This window comes from Hippopotamus amphibius, chromosome 6, assembly GCF_030028045.1.
Source record: "Hippopotamus amphibius kiboko isolate mHipAmp2 chromosome 6, mHipAmp2.hap2, whole genome shotgun sequence".
NCBI classification, from domain to species: Eukaryota; Metazoa; Chordata; class Mammalia; order Artiodactyla; family Hippopotamidae; genus Hippopotamus; species Hippopotamus amphibius.
This window is the reverse complement of record NC_080191.1, coordinates 170,225,349-170,236,480: the sequence shown is the minus strand read 5'-3', so window position 1 is coordinate 170,236,480 and position 11,132 is coordinate 170,225,349. Positions and strand designations below refer to the sequence as shown.

The 11,132-nt window shown below is 45.1% G+C and overlaps 1 long non-coding RNA gene across 6 annotated transcripts in view; it reads left to right on the top strand.

Annotated features, from left to right (window-relative positions):
* Positions 1-241: 241 nt before the first annotated feature.
* The window catches only part of LOC130856077 (uncharacterized), a 28,778-nt gene continuing 17,887 nt past the window's right edge, over positions 242-11,132 (top strand). For 3 of the 6 annotated variants that reach the window (XR_009054427.1, XR_009054425.1, XR_009054426.1), the window contains exons 1-4: positions 242-339; positions 6,684-6,826; positions 7,728-7,913; positions 10,274-10,699. This is a non-coding gene — a long non-coding RNA (uncharacterized LOC130856077). Of the gene's footprint in view, positions 340-6,683; positions 6,827-7,644; positions 7,914-10,273; positions 10,700-11,132 lie in introns of all 6 variants that reach the window. The other 3 variants (XR_009054430.1, XR_009054429.1, XR_009054428.1) reach the window with 3 other exon arrangements.

The window sequence follows — 11,132 nt, the reverse complement described above, 5'->3', positions numbered from 1 at the left end:
CAGGGGACACCGGTTCCATCCCTGGCTGGGGAACTAAGATCCTGCATGCCTGACTGCCAAAAAAAAAAAAAGTAAGAGTCATTTAGGGAGTTTTCCTTAGGTCACTCTGTTGACAGTCCTTAATTTGTATTTCTTTTAAAACAAGAAAACATAAAAAGATTAGGGAAGTCAAGTCCTGTTTGTTCTGCAATAGATACTTAATAAGTTGTATTGTCTTTCTGCTCCCTCCTTTTCTTTACAGATGAAATGAAGGATGAAATTGAGTAATGGGAATGGTTTTGAGGCCCTGTCTCCCTTGAGAAAGCTCCTGAATTGATTTATTAGAACACTAATATCCAGGTAGATTAATCAGAAGCATATTGTAATGGGAGTAGGCCAGATATCTTTATTTTAATGTAGCTAATGTATTCATGTTCTCCAACCAATTTTTCGAAGGTCTTTTATTCACCTGTGCCCTTTGTTGGTTACCTGTACTTCTTTTTTTTTTTTTTTTTTTTTTGGCACACGGGCTTAGTTGCTCCGTGGCATGTGGGATCTTCCTGCAGCTGGGATCGAACCCGTGACCTCTGCATTGGCAGGCGGATTCTTAACCACTGCGCCACCTAGGAAGCCCTATTTTTTTTTTTTTTTTTTTTTTTGGCACACGGGCTTAGTTGCTCCGCGGCATGTGGGATCTTCCTGACCTGTACTTCTTAAAGAAAGGTCACGTAAGGTTGGAATGAGGGAGGCCAGTGACTTCTCTCCCCCTTAACCGTTCAGAGAGTGATACATGTCGTTCACAACTAAACTGCCCAGAGCTCCACCAGCCTCACTAGACTCCGCAACCCAGTGGGCCGAGTGAGGGGAGGGTGTGCCTGGAGTACACTGAAAGGACATCCAGCTGCCCTTTTACATAGTAACTCTACCAGGTAAAGAAAGGCTGGTGGGGTTTTTGGCTTTGTTTTAACTCTCATGGCCTACATCTCTGTGTAACAATCCTTGCACTTCACATTTTTCAAGTTCCTCTTTTAAAATGTTTTGAAGGGCTCAATAGTGTTCTATCATTTTGGTTTTAAGGCAGAAACACCGGAGTAATAGTTTGGGAGTCACAAGCTCTAAGTCCTGGCAGTCCTGCTAGCCGCGATGTGATTCTTGAGATTTCTTCCCTTCTAGGGCTATTTCCTTATGTGCTTAAATGAGGAGGTTGACCCAGCTCAGTGGTTCTCATTGTGGGATGCTCACTAGAATCACCTCAGAAGCTTTTAAATTTTTAAACAGCTTTGTTGAAATATAATTGACATAAAATAAGCTATACTTATTTCAAGTGTGCCCTTTGATAAGTTTTGACATAGGTATACACCCATCACAATCAAGATAATATATACCTGGGAAGCTTTTAAAAGATAAGATGCCCAGGCAAATTAAATTAGATGGGATCAGGGGATGCACTCAGGCATCACTAATTGTTTTTTTGTTTTGTTTTGTTTTTTAAAGTTCCCAGGTGATTCTCCCCTGACTAGAAATCACCATTCAGGACTGATTTTTTTTTTTTTTTTTTTTGGCACACGGGCTTAGTTGCTCCGTGGCATGTGGGATCTTCCTGGAGCTGGGATTGAACCCGTGACCTCTGCATTGTCAGGCGGATTCTTAACCACTGCACCACCTAGGAAGCCCCAGGACTGATTTTTTAAGAGACTGAGTGGAGGCAAAATCTCGTTTAAGACCAGGAAAAAAAAAAAAAAAAAAAAATATATATATATATATATATATATAAAAAATATAATTTATATAATATGTAATTTTACATTTATGTAGTTTGTTATATATATATTCATATATAAAACTCTAGCCCTGTGCTGAGGACAAGTCAATGGCAGAGCCAGAGCTAGTAGCTAAGGCATCTAGTACCTCTCCTGTTCATCCTTCCATCATCCTTAGTGAGCTAAATGTATGAAGTCATTTAAAAGAGGTCAGTGTCCTTATTAGGATTCTTTCAGAGACAGTGGATTTAGTATCTTTCCTGAATCAGGGTGGTCATAAAAATTGAGTGCTAAACCAAAGCTGAGAAGCTGCACCTGTGCTTTGTCACGTATTAGACTCAAACGTTTTACCTCTTTGGAAAAGAGGGAGATACAATCATTGAAAATTGCTACAGGAGAGAAACGATAAAAGCTGGCATTATGGGTTGAATTGTGTTCCACCCCGATCCCCCAAATTCATATGTGGAAGTCCCACGTGCCTCAAAAACGTGGCCTTATTTGGAAATAGGGTTGTTGCAGGTGTAATCAGTTAAGATCATACTGGAATAGGGTGGGCCCCTAGTCCAGTGTAATTGGTGTCCTTATAAAAAGAGTGTATTTGGACACAGACATGCGCAGAGGGAGAATACGACGTGAAGATACAGGCAAAGATTGGGTGATTCAGCAGAAGCCATGGAATGTCAAAGATTGCCAGCAAAATTGCCAGATGCTAGGAAAGAGGCATGGAGCAGGTTTCTCCCTCGCAGCTCTGAGAAGCAGCCAGCTCTGCTCACACTTTGATCTTGGACTTCTGGCCTCCAGAACAGTGAGAAGATCAATTTCTGTTTTTAAGTCACCCAGTGTGTGGTATTGTGGTATGGCAGCCCTAGGAAACTAATATATTCGGTCAGTTATCGCTCTACCGATATTCCTGTTTCTCCGTGGGGGCGACTTTGGTGCTGTAGCTTGTTCACGGGATCAAGGGGCAAGGCCAGGAACTGTTTTTAGGGGTGTTAGAGATTTGTTGAAGGTCTTTTGTCAGGTTCCTTGGTAACACTGGGTTTGTGAGGTGTTGATACAGTATTGGTTAAGGGCATGGATTCTGGAGTCAAGACTGCCTGGATTCAACCCCAGTTCTGCTGGTTATTAGCTTTGTAACTCTGGAGAAGACATGTGGCTTCCCTGTGAAGGGGGAGGGGTGGGGAGTGCCAGCTCCTTTCTTTAAGGGATGCTGTAAGGTTGGAATCAGAGACACATCGAGCTGCTTTAGAACAGCACCAGGAACATAGCATCCAGTGCATTTCTCATCATTACTGCTCTGTAACAGGTGGATATCATCAGGAACCGACCCTGACAGAAAAGCAGTGTGTGTGTGTATAAAAAACAAAACTTTTAACTCATTTGGTCCTAAAATGAGGAATTGGAGACATTAAAAAAATATTCAAAGCAATGGAAACTTCAGATAGTTTAGGCAAAAGACGTTTACGCGGCAGATGCAGGGGTATTTCACAGAGGCCTACGGCAGTGGCGCGTTTGGGCTTCACGAGGGACTTGGACAAAGCGAGGGAAAGGCCTCAGGAGCCTGGGAGTATCCCCTCTTCCTGGTCTCTGAGACATCTCTTCATTCTTTCTCCTCGAGTTCACTTTGTGGGAAATGGCTGCCTGTACCTCTCCTTTCAAGACATGCACCCAGGGTGAGCTTGGACTCAGCCCCAGTACCAGGTTCCAAAGACAGGAAGCCCACTTCCCCGGGTCATGTCGCGGGGTGGGGACAGGTTCGCGCGGTACCTGGGAAGCTGCTGGGTCCCAGCTCTGTACCCAGTGGCTGGGAGGGTCGTTGGGGGGCAGTCACAGGGAAGGGAGGGGAGGCGTGATACCACACAAACGCTAACAAACGTACCCCCCCCGCCCCGCCCCGGGTGTAGTTGATGTACAGTGCTGTGTTAGTTTCAGGCGTACAGCAAAGTGAATGCGTTGTACATATGCATATATCCACTCTTTTTTTAGATTCTTTTCCCGTATAGGCCATTACAGAGTATTGAATTCCCCATGCTATCCTCAGCTCCTTATTGGCTATCTATTTTATATATAGTAGTGTGTGTGTCAATCCCAATCCCAATTTATTCCTGCCCCCCCTTATTCCCTGGTAACCATAAATTTGTTTTCTACATCCATGACTCTACTTCTGTTTTGTAAATAAGTTCATTTTTACCCTTTTTTAAAGATTCCACTTGCACGTGACATCCTATGATATTTGTCTCTGACGGCACTCAGTATGACAATGTCAAGTCCATCCACATTGCTGCAAATGGCATTATTTTGTTCTTTCCTATGGCTGAGTAGTATTCCATTGTATATACGTGCCACGTCTTCTTCATCCACTCCTCTGTTGATGAGCATTTAGGTTGCTTCCATGACCTGGCTATTGTAAACAGTGCTGCAATGAACATTGGGGTGCGTGTATCTTTTGGAATTATGGTTTTCTCGAGTATATGCCCAGGAGTGGGATTGCTGGGTCATACAGTAGTTCTAGTTTTAGTTTTTTAAGGAACCTCCGTACTGTTCTCCATAGTGGTGGCACCAATTTACATTCCCACCAGCAGTATAGGAGGGTTCTCTTTTCTCTGCACCCTCTCCAGCATTTATTGTTCGTAGATTTTTTGATGATGGCCATTCAGACCCGTGTGAAATGATACCTCATTGTAGTTTTGATGTGCATTTCTCTAATTATTAGTGATGTTGAGCATCTTTTCATGTGCTTTTCGGCCATCAGACATGCTTTTATTTTAAAGTTTGGCCATATAAAGAGTAGCACCTTTAGGGACTCTAAGAGAGAGAAAAAAAACAAAAACAAAAACGAGGCTGAAAGGGGTGAGGATGAAAAGATACAGAGAGGCGAGCAGGGCAGCCCCATGGAGGGAAGGAGGCTCACGGCGTCATAGCACCCGAGGGAGAGGACCAGCGTCTCCATGCCAGACTCTGCCCCGAGAGGCGACGGGTGCTGCCTGGGCCGCAGGGGCTGCACCTGAGCAAGAGCTGGTTTGCCACGTTGAGGGCAAGAATGAAAAGCTCAGGTCTTTTGGATCTTTACAAAAGGAGCTATGCTTTTTGCCTCACACTTCTGTTCCCTGCTTTAAGAGAGAGACTGAAGGATGGGGAGGTTTGAAATTCAGAGGAAAGCCAGCTCCGGATCCGCATTTTGTCTGGCTGATCTTGCCTCACTAACACCCAGCTGCTTGTGGGCTGCTCATTTTGAAGGTGAAGAGCGAGGGTAATTGCATTGTTAATGAGTTGCTCCCTCTCTTGTGGGCACCATGCTTACATATTTCGCTGGATTCCTCTCCTGGAGGACCTGAGTCTAATTTTGGTTGTTTTGCGGGGGGAGTCCTGAAGTGAACTGAGGGTCACAGCCTGGAGGGGAGTTTGGTGATGTGGTGAACTGAGGAAATATTTTAGGGAAAGGACAGATCTCAGTCAGCTCAGGCTGCTATAGTGAAATATTATAAACTGAGTGGCTTATAAACAACATAAGTTTATTTCACACATTCTGGAGGCTGCAAGTCTGAGATCAGAGTGCCAGGCTAGTCAGTTTCTGGTGAGACATCCTCTTCCAGGTTACACACATTTCTAGTTGTATCCTCATGTGGTGGAGAGCAAAGCAAGCAAACCCCTTTGTGACCTTTTTTTAAAAAAAGATTTTATTTATTTACTTTATTGGCTGCATTGGGTCTTTGTTGCTGTGCACGGACTTTAGTGGTGAGCAGGGCTGCTCTTCACTGCAGTGCGGGCATCTCGTTGCGGGGGCTCCCCTTGTTGCGGAGCACAGGCTCTAGGTGGGCGGGCTTCAGTACTTGTGGCACGTGGGCTTCAGTAGTTGCAGCATGCAGTTCTAGAGCATGTGGCATCTTCCTGGACCAGGGATCAAACCCATGTCCCCTGCATTGGCAGGCGGGTTCTTAACCATGGCGCCACCAGGGAAGTCCCCTTGTGACTCTTTTAAGGGCACTAATCCCATTCATGAGAGCTTTACCCTTATGACTTCATCTACTCCTAATCACCTCCCAAAGGCCCCACCTCCTAGTCCCATCCCTCTGGGGGTGCGGTTTCAACATATAAATTTTGAGGGGACACAAACATTCAGTCCATAACAGCAAAGGACCCATATGTTCAAATCCTCTACTTCAACCAGGTGAAATGTTCCTGCTTCTCATAGAGTGAGACTTAGAGCTATAGGTTTTGAGGTAGAAGAGGAGCTCTTGCAGGAAGTTGGAGGCAGGCATGTGACCAGAGGGGGCTCAGGAGGACCTACTGCACTGTCAGCACTCTCCTCCCTGTCCAAGCGCACACGTGTCTCCTGATGTCACGACCTGTTGGCCTGCTACCCCTGCACCCACGTGCCTGACCTAGGGACCCCCATGAGGAGTTAACGTCTCTTCTCTGCAGCTGCCTCTCCCATGAGGAAGCACAACATGCGGTAAAGGACAAGGGTATTACAAGGCCTTGTCCTCTGTGCATCTCTCATATCAGAGGTGGCTGGTGGAAAATTATTGAGGCTTTCTTACCTCTTTTTCCAGCAGGATCATGACGAGTGGCAAGAATACAATACTAAGAGCCTCTCGTGTAGGGAATCAGTGCAGAGCTCACCCTCCTCACCTGGATGTTCGTTCATCTCTCGCACATCTGTTGAGCACCTCCTGCGTAGTACATACGGTGCTGTGTCAGGACTAGGTCCCTGCACGCCTGATCTTCACTGATGTTGTGCATAATACTTCTGAGCACCTGCTGTGTGCGTTACCTACATTATCTTGTTTATCTACCACAACATCTTAATGGTATTCACTTTTTGGGGGGATGTATAGTTGATTTACAATGTTGTGTTAGTTTCAGGTGTAGAGCAAAGGGATTTGGTTATACATAAGGTAGCCCAGGGAACTATACTCAGTATTTGGTGTTCACTTTTTATAGGAGAGACCTGGGACTCTCAGAGGATAAGTGACTTGCTAACTTTCAGAGTTGGGATTTGGACCCAGATCTCTGACTCAAAAGCTTGATCACTTTCCACTCAAGAGGGAGGCACACATGTCGACAGACAAACAGCCCACAGCAAGGTGAGTGTCCTTAAAGAGGCGGAGACGAGCGGTGGCGGCGGCCAGCGTGCCTGGGGAGTCGGCAGGGACATGCGGGCAGCTGGGCACGACACACGGTCCCTGCCCTCAGGCCACACCCAGGGTCTGTGCGGGCTCCTCTCTGCTTCCTCTCTCGCCTCTGGGAACTGTCCCCTTCTGTCCATCCCACTAATTGTTATCACTGATAACTACTGACCACGGACCTTTGTCTGGGTGGCCAGATAAAATACAGGATGGCCAATGAAATTTGAATTTCAGATAAACAAATACTTTTTAAGTACACGTATGTCCCCAGTGTTGGATAATATACACTTATGCTAAAGAATTATTCTTCGTTTATCTGAAATTCAAAATTTCGCTGGGTGCCCTGTATTTTTACTTGCTAAATCTGGCAACTCTGAACCCAGCCGGAGACCTCTTGCCTGGTCCTGACTGTCGGCAGCCATGCCTTTCTTCCAAGAGCCCTTGGCTCTTCTGTGCAGCATCCTGAGAGCATCCTGGCCCAGACTCCTGGGCGTCACCCAAGCACTGCTCACCTGCTGCTGTGCGTGCCCCAGCGTGGGAGCGGGGGCCGCGGCTGCCACAGAGAAATGCTTTCGTCGTGTGCTCTTGCTCTGCTTCCTCTGAGAGCGCCTCCCTGGCACCGTGTCGGCAGGCTGGCACGGGAGGCAGAGTGTGCAGGTGGAAATTGGCAGAACTTCATCTCAAAGGAAATGGCCCAAGAGGGGAAAATGATGAAACAGTAGGTCTGTGGCCTAAACTCAAAGCACAATCTGTTATAAATACCCTTCACTTTGCAGGCTGGAAGAAGCAGACATTTTTAGTTACTTGATTCTTTCCTCAGTGAGGGCTCCTGATTCCTCTCCTCCTCTCCCGTGTGCAGATATTAACTAAGGACCCACCGTGCACACCACACTATCAGGCAGGCAGAGGTGAGTAAACCTTTGCCCTCAAGGATCTCATGGCCAAGCAAGGAAGCCAAGACCTGTCTCAATAGCTGTAACATACGGTAGAAGATGATAACACCTGAAGGAAGTGCTGAGCGAAAGCTATGGGACTTCAGAAGAGGGTGAGCGAGAGATTCAATCTAGGCACCTTCATGGAGGAGGTGTCTTTTGAGCAGACCCTCAAAGGATAAATAGTATTTAAACATCTCTCAACTTGCTAAATAACAAATTGTTGAACACTAATTCACAACAGCAATGTGTAATTTGTCAAACGACCAGTCCACTAAAACCTTGTTTCTTTTAACTATAGAATTCATAGCAATTTGTTTTTTCTAAAGCTTCCAAATATTGTTTATTGTTATTAAAAAAAATCTCAGGCAATGTTCATGTCCCAAATATCAAAAATATCATACGGTTGATTTCTCTCTTCCACCCAATTTTATTTTTTAATATCTAAAAATGATATAAGTTTCAGGTATACAGCATTATAATTCGACATCTGTATTCGCTACAAAGGGACCACCATCACAAGTCTGGCTGCCATCCATCGCCATACAGCTGACCCCTTCACTCATTTTGCCTTCTCCTTAACCCCTCCTCCTCTGCTAACCACCAATCTCTTCTCTGTATCTGTGAATCTGTTCGTTTCATCTTGTTTGCTCATCTGTTTGGTTGTTTTTAGATTCCACATGAGTGAAATCACATGGCATTTGTCTTTCTCCATCTGACCAGGTCACTTAGCATGGTACTGTCAAGGTCCATCCATGTTGTCGCAAATGGCAGGATTTCATTCTTTTTAATGTCTGAGTAGCAGGCCATCATGTATGTACACCACATGTTCTCCATCCATTCATTCACTGATGAACACCTAAGTTGTTTCTATATCTTGGCTATTGTAAATAATGCTGCAAGGAACTTAGCAGTGCATGTTTCTTTTCAAATTTGTGTTTTCATGTTCTTCAGATGAATACCCAGAAGTGGAACAGCTGGGTCATACAGTTCTATTTTTAATTTTTTGAGGAATCTCTATACTGTTTTTCATAGTGGCTGCACCAGTTTACAGACTAGCAAGTGGATCCCCATCATCTATGGTCCATGTGATTTTCAAGCTGGTAATTTTACACTGGTTTTTGGGTAGCGTCTGCACATGAGCCCTTTAAAAATGGGTTTTCCAGACTGGTGGTTGCTGAGGGGGTGGGGGTCGGGGGAGGGATGGAGTGGGAGGGTGGGGTTAGCGGATGTCAGCTTTTATATATAAAGGATGGATAAACAGTAAGGTCCTACTACATAGCACAGAGAAATATATTCAGTATCCTGTGATATGCCAGAAGAGAAGAGAATACTTTAAAAAATATTGTGTATGTATGTGTAAAACTGAATCATTTTGCTGTACAGCAGTCATTAGCACAACCGCCTACGCGTCAGTTAAAGAAAAAGGAAGAAAGGAAAAAAGAGGGTTTCCGTTCCCTGCATCTCTGTAGCTTTCCTGAGCACATCCCCCGTTGGTTTTCTCAAAGCCGCGTCCTTGGGGTGCTTGACCGGCTCGTCTCTCCCGTGCAGGATCTCGGGTTGGGGTGCCTGATGTGGAGCCCACATGCCTTGCTCCTCAGGGAGAGGAGGCATACCTTTGTGACCCATCTGCGTGTGGATCACTTGTGGCTGGGCTGTGAGGCTTTTCTCGATGAGCCCGTCCCTCTGCTTCCCCTGCCCGTCTCAACGCTGTCCTTTTACCCTTTGTTGGGGGAGCTTTGTTCATTCAGTTTTCAGGTCCCCTTCCAAGGGAATTATTCCATACCTAGTTGTGGGTCTCCCGTGTCCACGGGAGGTGGTGAGGTCAGGATATTGGTACAACATTGTCTTGAACCTTCTCCTTTCTGATGAATCTCTTCCAACCGACTTTCAATTCATTTTTGCTGTATCCTTGGGCTCCTGTGACTCCACTGACTTGATTCCCACGGGTACCTTTTTCTGCAGACGCATGCTTGAAGCTTTCTCTATCTCATGACTATTCCTGTGCAGTTTTGACACGTTTGAAATAAGCAGAATAATAAAGACAATAACAACAAACACCCACGGTTTAGCTTTAACAAATCTTAACATTTTGCCACGTTTGCTTCAGATAAGTTTTCCCTGGAAACAAAATATGACGGAAACGGTTGAAGCCCTGTGTACCCTTGCCTGTGATTTGACTTCTTTCCTTTCCCTTCCTTTCCAGAATCTGAGACTTCTCATTCCCATGTTTATTTTTATACTTTTCTACATATGCGTGAGACCGCAAAGGTTTAGCATCATTTTGCATATTTAAAAACTATATATATACACAGATATATCATAATACTGTTTATGTCCTTCTCTAACGTTATGTCCTCATGACTTATCCATACCTCAATGTAGAGCTGTTAATTCATTTTAGATGACTGTGCAGTATTCCACTTTACAGATGTACTACAATCTATTCATTCTTCTGTTGATGGACGTTTAGGTTATTTCCAATTCTCTGTTATTGCAAACAAAGCTGGAACGCCCTCTGTACGTGTGCTGCAGTCTCCAGAATAGACGACTGGAAATGGCATCCTGTGGCTTATACTCGTCTGCACCTTTGTTAGGTATTGCCTAATTGATTATCAGAACATTTGGACCAATTTACTCCCACGAGCAATATTTCTGTCTATCAGACAAGCGGCGGACCCCACAGAGGACATGTGGCACAGGCCTGTGTCCACCTGCAGGTGTCAGGGAACGCATGCGGTGCCTCAGGTTCTGCCCAGGTCACGAGGAGGTGTGCTCGGGCCAGGCACAGCTCGCACGATATGTGTTGTGTGCAGGAGAGGGACTGCGCATCTCCTGTGACCTCACACGTCTGCAGAGGAGCATGGAGGAATCAGGATCATCGGAGCAAGCTGACTGTGTGAGTAAGATTGTAGTAAGAAATGGGTCAGAAACAGCCCAATAATTCAGAGAATTTGTAGCGTGGAGGCTTTGCAGCCCTCCCTGGAGAGCCAGCTCATCAACAGGCTACTCGATGGAGGCTTACAACGGCCATCCAGCAGGTGGAGGGTTTATCCCTCTACATTACACCCCTGGCCCTAGAGTCTCATGAAACAGGCCTTCTGATGCAGAGAATGGATAGGTCAACAACATTGTGACAAGTGTGCCTCACGGGCAATGAGAGGCATAAAAGGTATTTGGGGATTTTTATGTCCATATCTGTAATACAAAGGAAGAAAGGGTGTTTTAAAATTTTTAATATAGTTCTTTAATCTATTTAGAATTTGTTTTGGAGAAAGTAGAAATTTCATTATTAAAAAATATGATTAACATATTATCCTCATCCTATTTAT